General features: G+C 47.9%; 1 pseudogene across 1 annotated transcript in view; it reads right to left on the bottom strand.

Moving 5' to 3' along the window:
• Positions 1-19,477, bottom strand: part of LOC146799975 (uncharacterized) — a 255,248-nt pseudogene that overhangs the window by 123,122 nt on the left and 112,649 nt on the right. The gene's annotated exons all lie outside the window — the stretch shown is intronic.

Here is a 19,477-nt window from a genome sequence, read left to right as displayed (position 1 = left end):
CAGACTTGGCTGTCATTCGTACTGGGAGGTGGCTGTGTGTCGGGGACAGTTGGAGGACTGGACTGGGGAGAGAGAGGCCCAGCTGAGGTAGAGGCATCAGTGGCTTGGGAAGCCAGAGGGCTGCTTGGACCAGGTGGTGTAGTGGCACGTGGAGGTGGAGTCACGCTGCCGTGAGACACAGTGTGGGTGGGAGATTGTGGAGGGGTGCCTTTCCACTTCTTGGGGAGTCTAAATGGCTTCCCTGTCTTGTGATTAATGGAAAGTGGTGCAGACACAACAGGCACACTCACCACCAAAGCTCTATCAGGTGCAGATGGTGGCCCTCCCTCTGGGGACATGGATCCAGCTGTATGCTTGGCCTGGCCTTGCCTTTTCCCCTCCATCCCCTGTTTACCAGGTGTACCCCCTACAGTGCCCTCCTTTCCGTGCTTCACAGGGCTTTGTATGGGAGTTGAAGTTGTGGGTGAATCTGCCTTGGAGCTCTTCTTATGTGTACTCTTAGCAGGCACCACCTTCTCAGCGGGCACGGCAACTGTCTGCTTGTCTTTGCGAGACACTTTTGGGGCAGGAGAGTCCTTGGCTGGGGATGCTGTTGCAGGGATTCTGCTTATGCGCAGAACTATGCGCAGGAACCCAGGACCTCAGTGAACCCACACCCTGCACCACACACCAAACAACTAGGGAGACAGCCTCAGCAGGTATGGCTGCAGAGGAACACAGCACAGAAGCACAGGCCCAGGGCAACCCACACACCACAACAACACCACACTCATGGCAAGAAAACTGAGTCCAAGCACAAAATGAACACACACACACACAGATAATGAACAATCACTCTATTGGAGTCACATAGACATACCCCACACTGACACACAGCCACATACACAGACCACATGCCAGCAGCAATGGAGTACAACAAACAGGAAAGCTAAAGTGAGGTGCAGACAAATGGAAGGCCAAGGAGCTAACCACCAAGCATGTGTACATCACATGCAAGAGAAGGAACATATAACAACACCCTCCGCCCATCAAATCACACATGGATGGCACAGTGAGTGAAGTCAAATCACAGTCACCTCAGTGCAACAACTCAGGGAGACAGCAAGGCAACCCATGTATAGGCACAAGAATGAAAGGAAGGGTATGAAGTCAAACAGTGAACAGCCACACATCTGTATCCAACTACTTGGCAGAAGTATGTCAGCAGCACAACACACAGGGCCCATTGCAACACCCCATGACTGTCAAACACGAGTAGGAATCTTCACACATACCCCCCACACCTGCAGCACACAACACCAGTGTCAAACTCACAGAAGGGTGCCAATAATGTCCAGTCAATACACTGACAAATAATCACACTTCCTGGGGGGTATCCACAAACATCACACACACACAGGGATGCCTGAACCAATGTTTGCACAAAACAACAGCCAAACACATAACTCAACAATAACACACACAGAGCCACAACAATACCAGACATGACCTGTGCAGCAAAACTGTGGAAAGGCAATGGGAGCACAGACAGAACAGGAGTACACAACCTCATCAGTCAGGAACGATGCACAGACAACATACCACAACACAGTCAAGAAGTGCACCATCACAAAACAATCACGGACACAAACTGGGAGAAATGGGCCTACAATGACACACAGACAGACATACCACACCACCCATCTAGTCAACATGGTGTAATAGTGTACCACATGCCTACACATGCACAAGAATGACAAGAAACAGTTCAAATATGAGAACAGAAAACACCAAGGACGCACCTAACACAAGAACAGGAACTAGAATAGACCTAAGTTAATGTGACAGACACACAAGTAAGGCACACCAAACTGGCAACACACATCTGAATGAAACACACCCCACCAACAAAACACACACACTGACATGCAAATAGAACACCACACACAGAGAATCTGTCATTTGCAGGAGACAACACAGCCCAAACACTGCACACAGCCACATCAAACACACAACAGATGCACATGCCAATAAATCACATTGCAAACACAGCAGGACATCAGGGGATACACACCAGGCAAGGACAAGGCAACATACACTCACAGCACTGCATGCACACCAAGCAGTGTGTGCACACCAAACATACCAGTTCCACACAGATATGAGTGACACACCATGAACACCCACTACAACAATCAAAACAGCACACAGACTACATCATACTCAGGAAGTGAAGCAGTACCTCAGCAAACACACAGCTAACCCAACACCCACAGATGCACAAGTCTGGGACCCCAAAATGGAAACAACATGACCAGAGGACTGTGCAGCACAAACAGTTGAACTGCATATGAGCAACCATGACTGCAAAACAGTACAAGAAAATCACATATAACCAATTGGGAACATGTCCTGAGTGGCACATTGCTCCTGTGCACAGATCTGCACCACAAAGCACAGTGTTACAAATGAAGTGATGGGGAGGCACACACACAGGCAACCCAAGGAGACAGCTGACATGAAAGTGAAGTGTTGTGTACCTCAGTAGTGCACATGGCAAGAGTGTACCATACACAAATAGATGGAGTGCAGACGCACAATGGCTAGGCATCTGAAGCACAGATAGGGGATGGTATGACACCACACACCACATGCCATACTGGAGGCAATAAAGCCCCATGTGACAGCAATGCATGAGAAAACACACCCACAATGTCAGTGTGGCTGAGCAGGTCTGCACAGTGACCACAAACGGTATCAAGACACATGGCTGATCAACAAAACATAACACTGACTTGCCAGTCACACACTCTGCATAGGAGTCAGCCAGAACTGCAAGGACACACCAACACACTGCACAGTGCACAACCTACAACTCAAACATGCGCACACAATCACAGGGCTGAACAATCAGACAAACAGGCACTCTACTCCTGGGTGACACGTGTGTAGTTGACATTGCAGGGGCACACACGCATCAACACTCCCGACAAAGTCACCCCCTTCACATTGCACACTTCTTGACCACCCAAGTGCACACATTGAAAGTAACCCATGTGACTAGGATGACTACCCATCACAAGATGACCATACACCAACACTGCTGGGCACACATAAAGTAAGTTCACACATACATAATTTCCCTGGCCAGCCTGCCTGCAATCCTGTGGATAGAAGCCCACTCTGTGCTGGCAGTGCCTCCAAACCTGACATGTGTACAAAGACTGATAATGATAACAGCATTTCATCTGAAACCACCATCATTGCACCCACAAGCATCAGAGTCAGGAAGAACTGAAGTCCCTGTCACCCTTGTAAAAACTAGAAAAAGTGAGATAAGCCATTGTCAATGTTGAAGTGGCATATAGAGCATGTGTCACAGTAAAACATACCCACACAGAAAACACTTTAATCAGTAAGGACACTGACAAACCAGACAACAGAAGCAACTGTCTTTATTCACGTATTGCACAGATTGGCACCAATATTAGACAAGAGCAAGGCCAGTAACCAGCACAAAGTGCAGAGTAGTTACATGAGAAGCTGCACAGGCAAGTGGCAAACAGCAGTGAACAACAAGGCCAGTGGCCAGTCCAATGTGCAGTGTAAGTGCATGAGAAGCTGCACAGGCAAGGGGCAAACAGCAGTGAACAACAAGGCCAGTGGCCAGTCCAATGTGCAGTGTAAGTGCATGAGAAGCTGCACAGGCAAGTGGCACACAGCAGTGAACAACAAGGCCAGTGGCCAGTCCAATGTGCAGTGTAAGTGCATGAGAAGCTGCACAGGCAAGGGGCAAACAGCAGTGAACAACAAGGCCAGTGGCCAGTCCAATGTGCAGTGTAAGTACATGAGAAGCTGCACAGGGAATGTGTGTGACTGTACCCTGCCATGGTCAGCAACACAGTCATGGGGGTTACAATGGGTAGTACAGGCACCTCTGTGGGCGAGATAGGTGTGTGAGGGTGACTACCACTCAGACTTGGCTGTCATTCGTACTGGGAGGTGGCTGTGTGTCGGGGTCAGTTTGAGGACTGGACTGGGGAGAGAGAGGCCCAGCTGAGGTAGAGGCATCAGTGGCTTGGGAAGCCAGAGGGCTGCTTGGACCAGGTGGTGTAGTGGCACGTGGAGGTGGAGTCACGCTGCCGTGAGACACAGTGTGGGTGGGAGATTGTGGAGGGGTGCCTTTCCACTTCTTGGGGAGTCTAAATGGCTTCCCTGTCTTGTGATTAATGGAAAGTGGTGCAGACACAACAGGCACACTCACCACCAAAGCTCTATCAGGTGCAGATGGTGGCCCTCCCTCTGGGGACATGGATCCAGCTGTATGCTTGGCCTGGCCTTGCCTTTTCCCCTCCATCCCCTGTTTACCAGGTGTACCCCCTACAGTGCCCTCCTTTCCGTGCTTCACAGGGCTTTGTATGGGAGTTGAAGTTGTGGGTGAATCTGCCTTGGAGCTCTTCTTATGTGTACTCTTAGCAGGCACCACCTTCTCAGCGGGCACGGCAACTGTCTGCTTGTCTTTGCGAGACACTTTTGGGGCAGGAGAGTCCTTGGCTGGGGATGCTGTTGCAGGGATTCTGCTTATGCGCAGAACTATGCGCAGGAACCCAGGACCTCAGTGAATTGTGGTGTACCAAAAACTCACCTCAGAACCCAGAACCCCTATCCGGCCAGCATCAGTGTCCCACGCGTTATCCGAGATCTAGCTCGGCGGTCCCAATGTATAGACAACCCAGAACAAGCGACTTAGTATATTTCTCAGGAGTGGTGGGGATCAGAAATACCTTTTCGGAATTATTCTTACATCAGTCCACAACAGAATAAACAGAGACGCGGTAAAAGTTTAAGGAGTTTATTTTATAAACCTCGCGTTCTAAGATGCAGTACTTTGGCTAACATAAGCAGACAAATGGTCAAGATCAGAACCATCAGCATTGTTACAATACCATAGAAAATGAAAGGAGCAATCATAATAAAATGACAGTGGCAATCGGCCACCTTCCTTTCTCTAGCAAACTAATATTATTATTATAATGCTAATAAAAGGTCTCTAGGCTTGAATGGGGAACCCCATACCGTAAGGATCAGCTTAGTGGAATCACACCACAGGATCAGCAAGGCTCTCTCCTGGGAATGCTCTTCTTCTGAATGAATCTAAAACATGCTGCACTGCAATATTAAAAGCACTCGTCTTTCAGGTATCTGCAGCTGCGTGCGTGTTATGGCTAAATAGTGGGACGATGAACCTGTACCTCACAACATGCACCGTCTAGTGACCCAGACTGTTTCTTTACACAATGTACAGACCAAGGTCGCTGCTCACTGTTAAGGATGTTAACAACAGACAGTTCTCATGTGAAGCAGAGCCGAGTAAGCATTTCTCAAATAATAACATGTAACTACAGTGTCGTGTGCGAAAGCAGCAAAAGCAGCAAAATGGCTCTCTAACATTTACGCGGTTGTGCTAAATTAACATTGTACATAGGGAGATAGTAATCCTCACTACACCCCCCCTTAATCGAACCACTAACCACTAGGGGCGCACTTGCATGAAGGCAGAGTTCAAGTTCGAAAGAACGGAACCAAGGGCCTGAATCGTGAGTCCATATAAGGTAAGCCGAAAGTTCGAAAAGAAAAAATAACTTTTTTAAAAAATGAGTTGAGAAAAAAGCATGAAAAAGCCATGAAACGAAGCGAAAAAACTCAATCCATCAATGTATATGCGCAATAAGTTGCAACAGCTTCCAAAAGGAAATCATTGGAGCGGTCCGCAAAATTAACTGCCATCCAGTTCAGCAAGGGAAAAGAACACACGTGTTCCTCGACAACCGGAGCCTCTAGCACCACGCGAGGACAACTGGTGTGAACTTCAAGATAACTTCTTGCTAAGAGTTCAGATGCAGCCATTCCGATGTCCCAATTCCCAAGGACTCCATGTGCGGCTGCGCAGGCCATAATCCTGACGCCAGAACAGTCCAACTCATGAGCCACTAAGGGGCTCATCAGCCGATCATAATCCGGGGCAGGAGACACCAAGGTCGACAGACACAAATCCAGAGCCCATTGGAACGGACAATCTAGGCAATGAAAGACGGTTGCACACAAGTAAAGTAGGAAAACCGGAAGGACAATCCATAGGCTACGCTTAAAGTCGCCAGTGGTAAAGTGCCAAAGTTTTCAAGCTTCCGGGTGCGAAGATGGAGCAGCCGGGGCATGCGGTCTTGCAACGCAAGTTGTGCATCCATAGCGTAGCACGCAGATCAGTAAAAGTACTCCAGCTACTAGGGCGAGGAGCAAAGGGAGACCTCCGAAGACGCTGGAAAAAATAGAATGAAAAAATGCCGGGATCACACCAAAAATAGTTTAAAAGGAGGTCACGAGGCCGGAGCCCACAATTTTAAAAAAATGAGCCAGGCCACTTGTTGACGAGGCATTAAAGATAGTCTGTATCAGGGTCCCAAAATGAAGTGGGAGATCAGTATTCAAAAGCGCCTGCACCTCGGTGCGCGTGTTTGCTACGTGAAGGACAAATGTTTCCCGGGATGAAGTCAACGCAACTTCTTTTTGAGACAATAGAGCCCTTATTCTGCTCATCTTGTTGAACTCTGTATTCAAGGTTGGGATGGAAGGCCAGATGGATACATCGAGCCGTCCATGCGGGGGTGGGAAAAGGACGTTATTGCAGCAGACTACTCTCTGTGATACGGTCACTATGTAGGGAATTCCCACTAACATCTCACAGCAAGCTTCATTATTCAACAGCAAATAACTACCGTTAGCAAGCAGCGTAAAAGACGGTGTTATAACTGGACCCCGGAATCCCTTTCAAAATGCAAGCTAAATTAGGAGCGTGCACATTACATGCACCATGTAACTGAAAGTGCCTACACACCACGGAATGATCTGGGGTCGTAGTGCACTCTTCACCTTTTAAATAAACCTCCTTGCCCTCCCCCACGCATCTATACATGAAAGGAAGCGACCAAACTTCGTGCAGGAAGGCACTTCCTAGTTGTTCATACCTGCCTAGGGCGTAATGTTTCATGCACGAACTGAACTTAAACAGGGGAAACGGTAACGTGATCAACCCGTGTACTAGCCACACAGCGGAGTTTAATTCAGCAATGGAGAAAGGCAAAGGCTCTAATTTTTCAATGTGCAGCAATGAATATGTAGCATCTTTCATGGACATGAACTGTTGTTTTGCAGTTAAATTAAAAGGAAGGAACAAAGATGAAGTATTCATATAATCCCAGGGGACTTTCCCAGCCTTTAACGTTTGCAAAGTCCATGCAAACTGCATAACAGAACGCAATTGATTTTGACTATGATACAATACAGACAAATCATCTTGCACAATGTCTACAACAGACGAAACAATATTATCTAATGTATATATTCTTGAAGACAAGGTGTTAATGCTATTATCAATTACAGCCAATACTTTTTCCATATTGGCTTGGTCAATTGCTCTTAATCTGGATGCAGCCTCAATTTGTGAAAGTTTCCAGATTTCGTTATAAACAGCATACACCCATCTCTTGGACCTGCCTACTACAGGACCCTTAACAAAATCATTCAAATCTATTTTGTCGTTTATTCGTGATAAATGAAGTTTAACAGACGATAAGGTGGAATGTTGCAGCCATGACTGGCATAACTTACCTACCGAGTAGGTAGTAACTGTGTGAGAAGATTCAAAACGGGGGTCCACTCGAACCTGAGTATACCCCGGAGTTAAATCTAGAAACCTATGTTGACATGAATCCGAGCTCGTTTGCCATACTAACCACCCTTCAGGATCCAATGCAGAAATATTGAAGGTTGTGTTGGAAACATATGACTGCAACTTAGTAAGGGACAGATCTGTATGGTTAGCCCAATTAGGATAAGCACCCAGATCCGGGATAGAGGGAGATTTCAATTTCTGAGAGGTAGCCAATCCGAAGCAAGTGGTCTGAAAAATTGAGGAATTCAAAAATAACATATGGTTCGGAATGAGGCAGGCACGATGCAAAGCTTCTGTTCCTTGTACCTGCCACGGTTTAGAACCCCAAACCGATTTAAGATCGATAGTAGCTTTCCATAGGTCATAACCTCCGATAGCCAATTCCTCCATAAAGGACTTAGAATACAACAATTTGGTGTGTGTCAGTCTTACTTTGGAAGCAGACTCAGGGGCAACCTTAAAATAATAGGAGGCCGGGTTAGACACACTAAAATCCGAAAAATATGTGAACTTGTTCACCAACGTAGTGGAGCTTCCAGGCAAAGGGGCTGGACAATGTTCCCATTGTGTAAAATTTACAAAATTTCTAAACGTATTTGCTCTGTGTAGGAAATGCGTGCCATAACGTTGATAGCAAAATTGCTCATCATAATTCGCAGTATCTAAATACAAATCCTCAGCATCAAACGCAGCATAATATTTTAAATCAGAAAACAGTGCTTCTATGGCTTGTACATCCCAATCATCCGATTGGATGTTCTGTTTAACTACATCACCCATAGAAGCACGAAATACATTTGGCACATTGATTACTTCAGTGGGGCCATGAATTTGGAATTTGACAGCATCCCAAGCAGTCCCATCACGCACAGGCCAGCAGTAATGTTCACAAAAGTCTGGTCCATCTTCATAATGTGCGATGAGGAGTGGGGGGCTAAAGATCCATCAATTAATCCAATTGTAGATCTTTCATTCAGGTAGTGTCCATTGATAAGTCTAAAAAACACTACCACAAAGCCAATGTACATAAACAAAAGGATACATGTGAGCACCAGCCAAATGTAAATCCAAGGAGGAATTAAAAAATGTCTTTTGAACCAGGCAACAAAAATAGAAACTTTGGACGGGGCACTGGAAGTCATTGAATTAGTGTCAAACGAATCATGTGACTGGTTAATTGCGGTGGATTGCAAAAGAGGCACCGGGACATCCGCAGGATAAGTGTACTCAGGATCTTCAGGTAGACCACCAGATGATGGCGGCAATAAAGGACCAGTAACTGTATGCATCTCGTCGGCAACATCAGGCAAGGTGTTAGAAGCCAGGGCCACAACAGAATTTCACAGTATCGAAGGGCAAGAAATCGCTGGTGTCATACTAAGAAGTATCGGCCACTCGCTGTAGCTTGACATTGTCAATAGAGATGTACCTGTTATCCTTGCGATCAGGAAGTGGAGGTAAAATGACTGTACGTGTACCCTGTACTCCAAGCACCGGAACTGGTGCACGATATGAGGGGCCGAACTCTTTTTTGTTCTCCACCTTCTCTCGGACCAGGTCACCAACTCGAGGTAGCCAGCCGACTACCGGAACCTGCAGCTCTGCGTCAGGTGAGGAGGGTACGTGTTCTTTTGCTAGAGTGTCTCTGGCTTCTTGAAGATTCTGCAATACAGCACAGTGATCATCTAGGTCAAAGGGAGCGGCAGCCGCCGCCATGTCTAGACCGTCAAGGTCTGGGACAAACATTCGAATACCAAAGAGCATCATGTATGGGGTCCGCCCACCCAAAGACCTTCTAGGGAGATTATTAAGTGCACATTGCACGTCATACAAGTGGGCTAGCCAGTTCCGGCCAGTACCTAAAACCCTGGCTGTCAAAGATTGCTTTAAGTCACGGTTCATTCGCTCCACAACACTATTGCCCTCAGGCCGGTATGGAGACGAAAATTTGACGTGGACCCCCAAACTTTTCATTGCTTCTTTGTACGCCTTAGAGGCGAACGCAGGGCCCTGATCAGAATGAAAGGTACCACATGCAAAACTTCCAACAAAGACACGCAAATCCTTGATGACAGTACGGGCATCAGCACTCCTTTGTGGCCACACCCACAGAAAACGTGTGCACGAATCCACTGCAACCGAGATGTACATGTACGCAGTATTAGAGGTAAAAGGACCGCAGTGATCTAAGTAAACACAACCAAGTGGTTTATTAGATATGTACAACTGAGTTTGTGGTGGGCGCGCCGCAGACGAAGGCTTTATCTGCTGACAAATGTCACAATTAAGTACATAGGCGCGGGTTTGTTTGTATAACCCAAACCACCAGTAACGTTGTTGTAATAAAGATACAGTAGCCGCAACGCCAGCATGCGCGGACGCCATGCCCTCGTGGGCTGCCAAAATCAAAGATGGTCTGCAGTACGCGTTGGGAATCAATCTGTCACCAACGTCGTTAAACCTCACTAACGGGACGTTATCAGGACTTAAGCGATAATGGTAATGAGAAGGGAAACCTCTCGGGAATTTCGTTCCCTTCTCAGTAGCAGCAATAGCTGCCAAGATGTCATCATAAATCTTACTTTTGGATCTTGTAACTGCTGCTACTAAGTATGTTGCCACTGCGGTTTTTGCTGCCTCATCAGCCAAGCTGTTTCCGACAGCATGGACGCCAACTCGTTGGTGACCAAGAGTGTGAATAACATTCACAAGAGGCAGACCTTCTTTAAGTTCTGCCACTTGAACCCAAAGCATTTTATGCTTTATTGTGCTACCTTTGGAATCACGATATTCATTTTGAATTCAGAAGTGTAAATTATCGTTGTAAGCTTGTACACAATAGAACGAGTCACTCACTATAAGAGTAGTGACTCGAGAATCAGCAAACTCCAGTGCAAGCACCAGAGCACGAAGCTCCGCCAATTGAGCGGTACAATCACCCAATGACTGCGTATGCACGACATCGGACTGGAACTCACCGTTCACGAAAGTACCGACAACAATAGCGCAAGCCGCTGAGTAGGCATGCCTCGATCCAGTAGCCGGTTGCGCAGAACCGTCAGTGTAAATGACACAATGGTAATCCTCGAGCGGGCGCAAAGACAGTGGAGCTGGATGAACAAATTCATACTGTAAGAACTCCTGAGTCTGTAATGCCGCGTCAAAGATATATGTGACGTCAGGCGATGTCAAGGAAGTAGCCCATTGTATCCACCTTGGATGCAAAGCTTTAGAATTTGGTACACTAGCTTTTGTCACCGCCTCAAGGGCAGGAAACGGTGTTACCACCAACATGCGTTTACCCTGTGATAGCGCTCGTTCTTTCAGAATCGCCCTTAGCACAGCTGTCAGAACTTTCTCGACAGCAGAAAAACGCAGTTCAGCTGAAGTGTACAGATGTGATTTGTAAGCAATGGGGACGGTGTCGTCCTCACTGAACGTTAAGTACGTGAAACCCACTGCTCCCGGCACAATTCTAATGACCAGGTTGGTGTGGTTGTCACGTGTCAGTAAGTATTTTGAAGCAAGAAGATCAGCTTGCAATGACTGCAAAATAGCTGAATGCTCCGGCAGCCAACAAAATTTGGTGAAAGTAGGTTGTACCAAGGCGTAAAGCGGCTTGATACGCTGGGCATAATCAGGAATGTAAGTCCGACCGGAATTCAGAAAGCCCAGCAAGGATTGTAATTTCTTCAGTGATGTAGGAGCACGGAGGCATGTGCATTTCTCTAGGAAGTGCGGGGCCAACCCACGACCTTCGTTGTTGAGTTCGTATCCCAGGAACAACACTGTGTATTCTGCAATGTGTGACTTCGCAAAGTTAAATTTGTAACCGTAGTCTGCAAACAAAACAATTATGCGATCCACACGACTCAGATGCGGCATCAACTCGTCATCTGTGAGATAAATATCTTCCACATACGAGTACGCATCAGGGTCTATTGTCTCTAACAGAGAGACAACACGAGTGGCAAAGACGCCAGGGCTGTTCTTATAGCCCATTGGCAATCTTTTAAACTGTTTTTGTTTGCCACCCGAGGTAAACGCCGTCCACTCACCACTGAGAGAGGACAGGTTATGGCTATAAAAGCCATTGGAAATGTCCAGTGTCGTTTTAAATCGTTTTCTCACGAGACTATCGACGAGAGCCGAACTGTGAGTATTCTGTACCGCGCATGTACGCCAATTTGAGTTAAGATGCCGATAATCCAAAACTAGGCGGTACGACCTGTCAGGCTTCGTCACAGTGAATAGAGGGTTATTCATTGGTGACACACATGTTTCAATTACTCCTTGATATTCCAATTGTTCAAGGGTAGACGCGACGTGAGGTCTTGCTTTGTGACGCATGGGGTATTGGGGTTGTGGCTGGGGCGTGGACTGCAACGGAATCTCATGACTGGGAGACAATTTATCCCATCCAACCTGATTGCGATACAACGCAGGCGCAAGCACCTGAGCCCACTCCCCGGCAAACTTATTAGCTTGGACCTTCGGCACTGTGTGCGCAAAGGACGGAAGGATTACTTCCTCCCCTCTCGGAGCTTCTAATACGAAAGCCGGGGGCCAATCAGCCTCCGCCAATAGAATATCATAGGAAGTGGTCAGATTGTCCCAAAAAACCCCTTTAATGTTACGTTGTATGTCACCTTCAATGCAAAGGACTATTTCATATAGCCTATCAGGGGGAGCTACGCGACTGTCAGCAGTTTCAATATTTACAAATGTATTAGTTGCTGTCGCCACCAGAAATGGACGCAGTGCTTGTCGCACTACTGTAACTTCCGCCGCGCTGTCTAGCAGCGTTAGCGCCCATGTCAGGTTCAGAAGTTGCGTCCGTACCATCTGAGGCATACCTCGCTGTTAGAGCATCCAGTTTCTTCTTTTGAAACGGGGGTCTTTGACGTGAAGACTCGTCCTGCTTGCCTTTGCCGTCAGTCTGACGGGGTTGCTCACGACCTTGGGCACCCCTTCCTTTCCCACGGTCTCCGCCACCGGAGTATGAAGCCGATGTTTCCTGTGAAGAACGAGGAGAGCGTTGTTCAGAAACCTGGAATCTATCAGGAGACTTAATACGAGATCGATCGCGCAGATCATATGTGCGTTCGCTAGACGACTGAACGGGTAAGGCAGGACGAGACTCCTGTTTCTGTTGCTGCTTCCCCTGTTTTTTAGCTCGCCAACTTTGCTTAGGAAAATTGGGCTTTTCGTCTTTAGTAGACGAACTCACCTTAGTGTGCTGCACTACATCAGGAATGATTACGGTGGGTTTCACGCCCAAGGCGCTGTGACCCACCATTCTGTAGGCTTTCACAATTATTTTCGCGAATTCCCTGGGCCGGTCGGCCACATCCACGAGTTCCAGCATATTTGCTACTTGGAACTGCATGGCATCTCCTTTGAGGTTGCCCATTACCATGGAACTCACCACATCGAAGCTGTCGACCAGCCGCATTCCCAATTCAATAGCCGCCTCCGCACCATGATTCTCCTGAACCTTCTTGATGACGGAGGGTAGTACAGACATAGACGGAGTGCCATAGCACTTTGAATAGTTCGCAGCAAAGACCTTGCCCCATTGTCACAATCGACAATATCTGGGACCAGGTCTTTTGGCAAAGTAATGGTGAGTATCCTGTGTTTCTCCACAGGAGTGGTGTGCTGAAAAACCGCTTCCAGTTGATCAAATTTCTCAGCAAGCCAGTAAGGGAACTCATCCCTACTCTGGGGGCGCTTGCCCACAACCGAATTAACCATAACAGGACTAATGACCACTGCTTGGTGGTCAGTCGTGTGACCCGCAACCGCAGGAGCCCCCGCCTGCACGTTGCGTGATACGTACTGCACTAAAGCCCTATGGACTGTATTGAGGGCTGTGTGAAGTACTCGTAACTCAACCACCCCTACCGTCAAGTAGCGGGGATGAGGTGTAAAGCCGGCTAGCACCGGCCAAGTGGCCCCTGCAATCGACAAAGGGCCCATTCTCGCCGGTGCAACCGCATGGGGAAGGGCGCCATTAAACCAAATGGTATGCTGCCAGGCAGTAAGAGGAATTTCCAGTGTCCTATATGGGGCATAGACCGCAGGGACCTGTGTGGCAGTATAGGTGTGGAACGTATCATCGTCTGCATCCACTGCCGGAAAAGTCACCCACGAGTAAAACAACTCATATGGGTAGGCTGCATCAGCACATACCACAAAAATAACAGTCATCCCATCATCAGACACCCCAAACGTCGTCAAATGACGCCGCAGAGGGGTCCGACTATGTGCGGCTATATCGACCGCCATTAGGACACTAAAGAGAATCAACGATATGTACAGTAGCACTGGGGTTCAGAAAAAAATAACCTTTTTAATGATCAAGCTTGAAAGAACCCATTAGTCGAAACCTAGGTAGGTTAACCCGTCACTCCCGTTATCCGGAAACTAGAGTGAGGGGGTTGTGGACTAATATAAGCACTACTAAGGCGTTTTCAAATCAAAAGACCAAACGTTAGGTGCGCCATGTTGCAGGGATTCTGCTTATGCGCAGAACTATGCGCAGGAACCCAGGACCTCAGTGAATTGTGGTGTAGCAAAAACTCACCTCAGAACCCAGAACCCCTATCCGGCCAGCATCAGTGTCCCATTCGTTATCCGAGATCAAGCTCGGCGGTCCCAATGTATAGACAACCCAGAACAAGCGACTTAGTATATTTCTCAGGAGTGGTGGGGATCAGAAATACCTTTTCGTAATTATTCTTACATCAGTCCACAACAGAATAAACAGAGACGCGGTAAAAGTTTAAGGAGTTTATTTTATAAACCTCGCGTACTAAGATGCAGTACTTTGGCTAACATAAGCAGACAAATGGTCAAGATCAGAACCATCAGCATTGTTACAATACCATAGAAAATGAAAGGAGCAATCATAATAAAATGACAGTGGCAATCGGCCACCTTCCTTTCTCTAGCAAACTAATATTATTATTATTATGCTAATAAAAGATCTCTAGGCTTGAATGGGGAACCCCATACCGTAAGGATCAGCTTAGTGGAATCACATCACAGGATCAGCTAGTTTCTCTCCTGGGAATGCTCTTCTTCTGAATGAATCTAAAACATGCTGCACTGCAATATTAAAAGCACTTGTCTTTCAGGGATCTGCAGCTGCGTGCGTGTTATGGCTAAATAGTGGGACGATCAACCTGTACCTCACAACATGCACCGTCTAGTGACCCAGACTGATTCTTTACACAATGTACAGACCAAGGTCGCTGCTCACTGTTAAGGATGTTAACAACAGACAGTTCTCATGTGAAGCAAAGCCGAGTAAGCACTTCTCAAATAATAACATGTAACTACAGTGTTGTGTGCAAAAGCAGCAAAAGCAGCAAAATGGCTCTCTAACATTTACGCGGTTGTGCTAACTTAACATTGTACATAGGGAGATAGTAATCTTCACTACAATGCCTCTGAGGTATGTGACCCTGAGGCCTGCTTCTTGGCTTTGTGGCCCTTGCTGTCGCCTGATGAGTTTTGTCTTTGCGCTCTGGGGTGGCTTTAGTTTTCTGTGGGGATGGTGTCTGCTCCCAGGACCGCTTGGGCTGCTGCTGTGTGCTGCGTGTGCTGTACCTTGCCCTGGATGTCTGTGGTGTGTGGTCACTATCGTCAGATGTGGCCACTGGCAGGGGGTGGACAAAGGGACTGGAGCTGGACTCTGAGATTGTGCCAGTTGAATGGCTTCCGTCACTGCAGAGGACAAAGACTGGACAGTCCGGAATAGCCCACCCATGTCTGAATGTATTCCCTCCATGAAAGCAACCACCTGTGCCAGGTTTTTGTCATGGTCTAGGAAGGCATTGAGGAGAGCTGTCTGGCCCACACATAGCTGGCGAAAAAGGTCCACAGACTCAGCACTGATGGCAGCAGGGGGGACAGGGGCAGCGGTGTCTGGGGTGAAGGACACTCTTCCCTTCTTACTGGTGTGAACACGGGCAGCAGCAGTGGAAGTAGCTGGGAGGGTGGGCACTGTACGCTGTGTGGTGGAAGAGAAGGCAGAGTCTCTGTTCCCTGTGCCCACCAACATGGATGCGTCACCACTGGTGTCAGATGACGTTAAGGTTTGCATCTCTGGCTGTGATTCCTCAAGCAAACTCCTGTCCCCCTCCAAGGCGCTGGTCACATCTGTGTCACTGTGCTCGTGTGCAGCTCTTGTGCTTGATGCCTCACCACTGGTGTCCATCCCCTGTCCTTCCGTGCCCACGGGAGATGCTGCATGATAGAGAGAGATGTAGGGTCAGTTCATTGGCATCAACTTAGCAATCATATGCAAGCAAAGCATCACTGTAGATGATGAAATCTCCATGTTGCACACCACCCTGTGCAATAACATTGTGCGACCTCAATTTTTAACTCAATTTTTTCATGTCAACAAGCAAACCAGGCATAAGTGAGCCATGTGATGACCACACAGCACAATATCCTGCCGATGTCTCCGTTCAACCAGATACAAATAGCTCTGAGCACAACTAGGGTCCTGATGGGGGCAAAGATGTACCCCACGACATGTTGCCACTGTCATATCTGGATGGAGCAGAAGGGGACAACACAAATACAGACTACAACATTACAGTCCACAGTGGCCATGAGCTTATGCCAACCACCATGTTGTACTTTGGGTCACAACTACTGTTGCACATTGGCGTCAGATGTCTAAGCCTCACAATTCTGAGGTCAGGCGATGCACACATTGATGAAAGCATACTCAGATAAGGCACACTACTGTTCCCTTCCATGGGATTTCCCAGACTACCCTAATGCAGACGATACCTGAAGCCCACGACTCAGAATGCAATGTCAATGCCCATTACTCAAATTACATTAGGAAGTACAGGTAGGGCAAATGCATGACAGCTGCACCCAACACAGAGGCCACTTACAAGCCACTGCATCACACTACCAACATCACATATCCCAGCGCTGGCCCAGGCTGTGAACACATGCAGCCACTCACAGCCAAAGTAACCCTTCCAAGAATACTCACCCCTAGCTTGCTGCTGATGCTCCTTCAAATGTGCAGCCAGCTCAGGCTGTGTCACGGCCAAGAAGCGGCCCATTAGTTTTGTCATGCTCCAACGCACCAACCTGCCAGTCTGAGGGAGCAGCCCCAGCGTTATCTCCGCCACGTTCTTGCTCAGCCGGCAGAAGTCATCCCTCTTCTTGTGACAGTGTGTGCACCGTCGGTTTGAGACACCCATAGCAAACACCTTGCATGCAATGGCCCTCCACACGGCCTTACACTGGTGTACTTTGAGCTGCAGGCATAGGAGACAAGAGGGGGAAATCAGTGACACAGTGTTGTATACCAATGTCTCTCAGTACAGGAGCATGATACTAACTCATCCCTAATCCACAGATATGTCTTACCGAGACAAGAATGCATCTCACATGGCACATCAGCATGGGAGAATCACACGTAAATGCATGCAGGTGTGAGGGTGGACACAGTACCTGCCCATCTCATACACATGCAGAATGCCATCACAGAAAGCCATGTGTAGTTTGCCCACATCTACTGTCCATTTTTAGTTTGAGCAAGACATACATTACATATCAGTATATGTTTGGGGGTAGACTCACTGTGTCCAACACTGTGCAGCCCTCAATGTTCTTGCCCTGTGAATGGCTCACTGTGTCATGGATGTCACATTTAGGGACATGATCTCACAAACCCACACCCTTCTCACAAGGCCTGTCGTGTGCAATCTACAGGGCTGAGATGGCTCATTGATGGAGAGTCCCAAAAAAACACACATGTAACACTCTGTACATTCAGTGATGTGTCCTTGTCAGATTGGGCTGTGACTGTGCAGGCCAGGTGGGCTCACATTGAGAAGGACATCAGGGACCCACACAGCCATTCACACAAGCAATCACTGTCCTGACTCCTGCATTACCAACTTGCTGCATCACTGTATGGCTGACAAGACAATACATGTCCATCAAATCTTGATGTGCAGGCAGGGAAATGTGTGAAATAGGCTACACACCCCTTCCCCATGGAGAAAGCATTCTAGGCAGTGCATGACAAAACCCCACACTCTCAGGCACATACTGCAGCAGCTCAACTTCATGTGTGCCCAACCTGCACTCTCACTCACACTGTTGAAGACTTACCATGACATTTGGGGCACCATATAGCCTTGGATACTGTGTGAGCACCTCGGCCACCAGGACCTCCAACTCCGTGGTGGTGAACGGGCTGGCCCGGATCTTCTCAGTCCTCGCCATCACTGTGGCCAGGAGACAGCAGCAGCAGCAGTTGGTGTTGAGGGGTGGCAGGCAGCAGTCCCTGGAGACAGCAGCAGCAGTTGGTGTTGAGGGGTGGCAGGCAGCAGGCTTTGTGAGCTGTGGAAATATATAGCCCCCCTGGGCTAGTTTCAGTGGTTCCAAGCTGCTGCAATTGGTGTTCGAGGTCAGTCTTTTTCAAATGCATTTAATGACCGGCTCCGTGGTGGCGGAGCACGCCTACCGCGATTTTTAAAATTGCATTAGTCTACCCCGATTGCGGTTCCCATTGGTTGTAAGGGAATGGTCCATGACGGTGACACACCACAGGGGCCAGGCGGGCGCTACCGCGGTGGTGCATCTTTCAATTGCATCCAATGACCGGCTCCGTGGTGGAGGAGCACGCCTAACGCGATTTTCAAAATTGCATTAGTCTACCGCGATTGCGGTTCCCATTGGCTATGAGGGCATGGGCCATGGCGGTGACACACCGCAGGGGACAGACGATAGCTTCCGCGGTGCCATACATTGATATGAGTGACCGTGATTTGGGTGGCAGAGCATGCCAACCGCCATTTGGCAATACTCATATGCCTATCAGTGCCGCAATTGTGTTTTGGGCATTGGTGGTGACAGACCGCTGGGGCCAGGGTAGCTACCGCGATTTGGGTGCCATACATTGATATGAGTGACCGTGATTTGGGTGGCGGAGAATTGACAACCGCCATTTGAGCATGTATATATGCCTATCAGTACCACGATTGTGTTTTGGGCATTGGTGGTGACACACTGCTGGGGCCAGGCAGTAGCTACTGCAATTTGTCTGCCATACATTGATGTGAGTGACCGCGGCGGAGCACTTTGACAGCACCTATGGAAATATCATGCTGTGTCAATGGCCAATGGGCAGTTATCAACAGTGCACAGTGGCCACATGATTAATGGCACATCATTGTGCACATAATGAAAACGTAACATTTACCACAGTGCTGACTACACATGCCATGTTTGTGTATGTGCTTTTGGACATTGGCATGTACACCCTCACATGTCACTTGTGATATTGATGGGAATGTACACAGAACAGTGTTGTGATGGACTCTCCAATGTGTACACATTTCAATGTGTGAAAGTGCTGAGTAAATCACAGTGATGTATGTCTTAATGAACAATTTGCAGATTTGACTGTCTACTTTTCTTGGCTCATGCACACACTTGTTGTTTACGCACAGCCTGTGGTAATTGTGTTGTTGATGTGTGCCATGTTCAACTTACTCCTGAAGGTGTGGCAGGTACAGCAGCTAGGTATGAGACAGTAGTGTTGCAGTTTCACATATATGCTGTATGAAATACTCTCAGACCTGCTCATGCTAGATGTGGCCATATCCCTTGTGCATTCTCATAGTCAGATGTTGTTTCGGAGGTACTTGCTTTGTGAAAGGGGACAAGTGTATGAGTAGTGTAGCTGAAGGTGTCCCTACATGTAAGCTGGTCTGT

The sequence above is a fragment of the Triturus cristatus genome, chromosome 8, assembly GCF_964204655.1.
Source record: "Triturus cristatus chromosome 8, aTriCri1.1, whole genome shotgun sequence".
Classification (NCBI taxonomy): Eukaryota; Metazoa; Chordata; class Amphibia; order Caudata; family Salamandridae; genus Triturus; species Triturus cristatus.
Note: the sequence above shows the minus strand (reverse complement) of the source record. Positions and strands in the feature narration are given on the sequence as shown.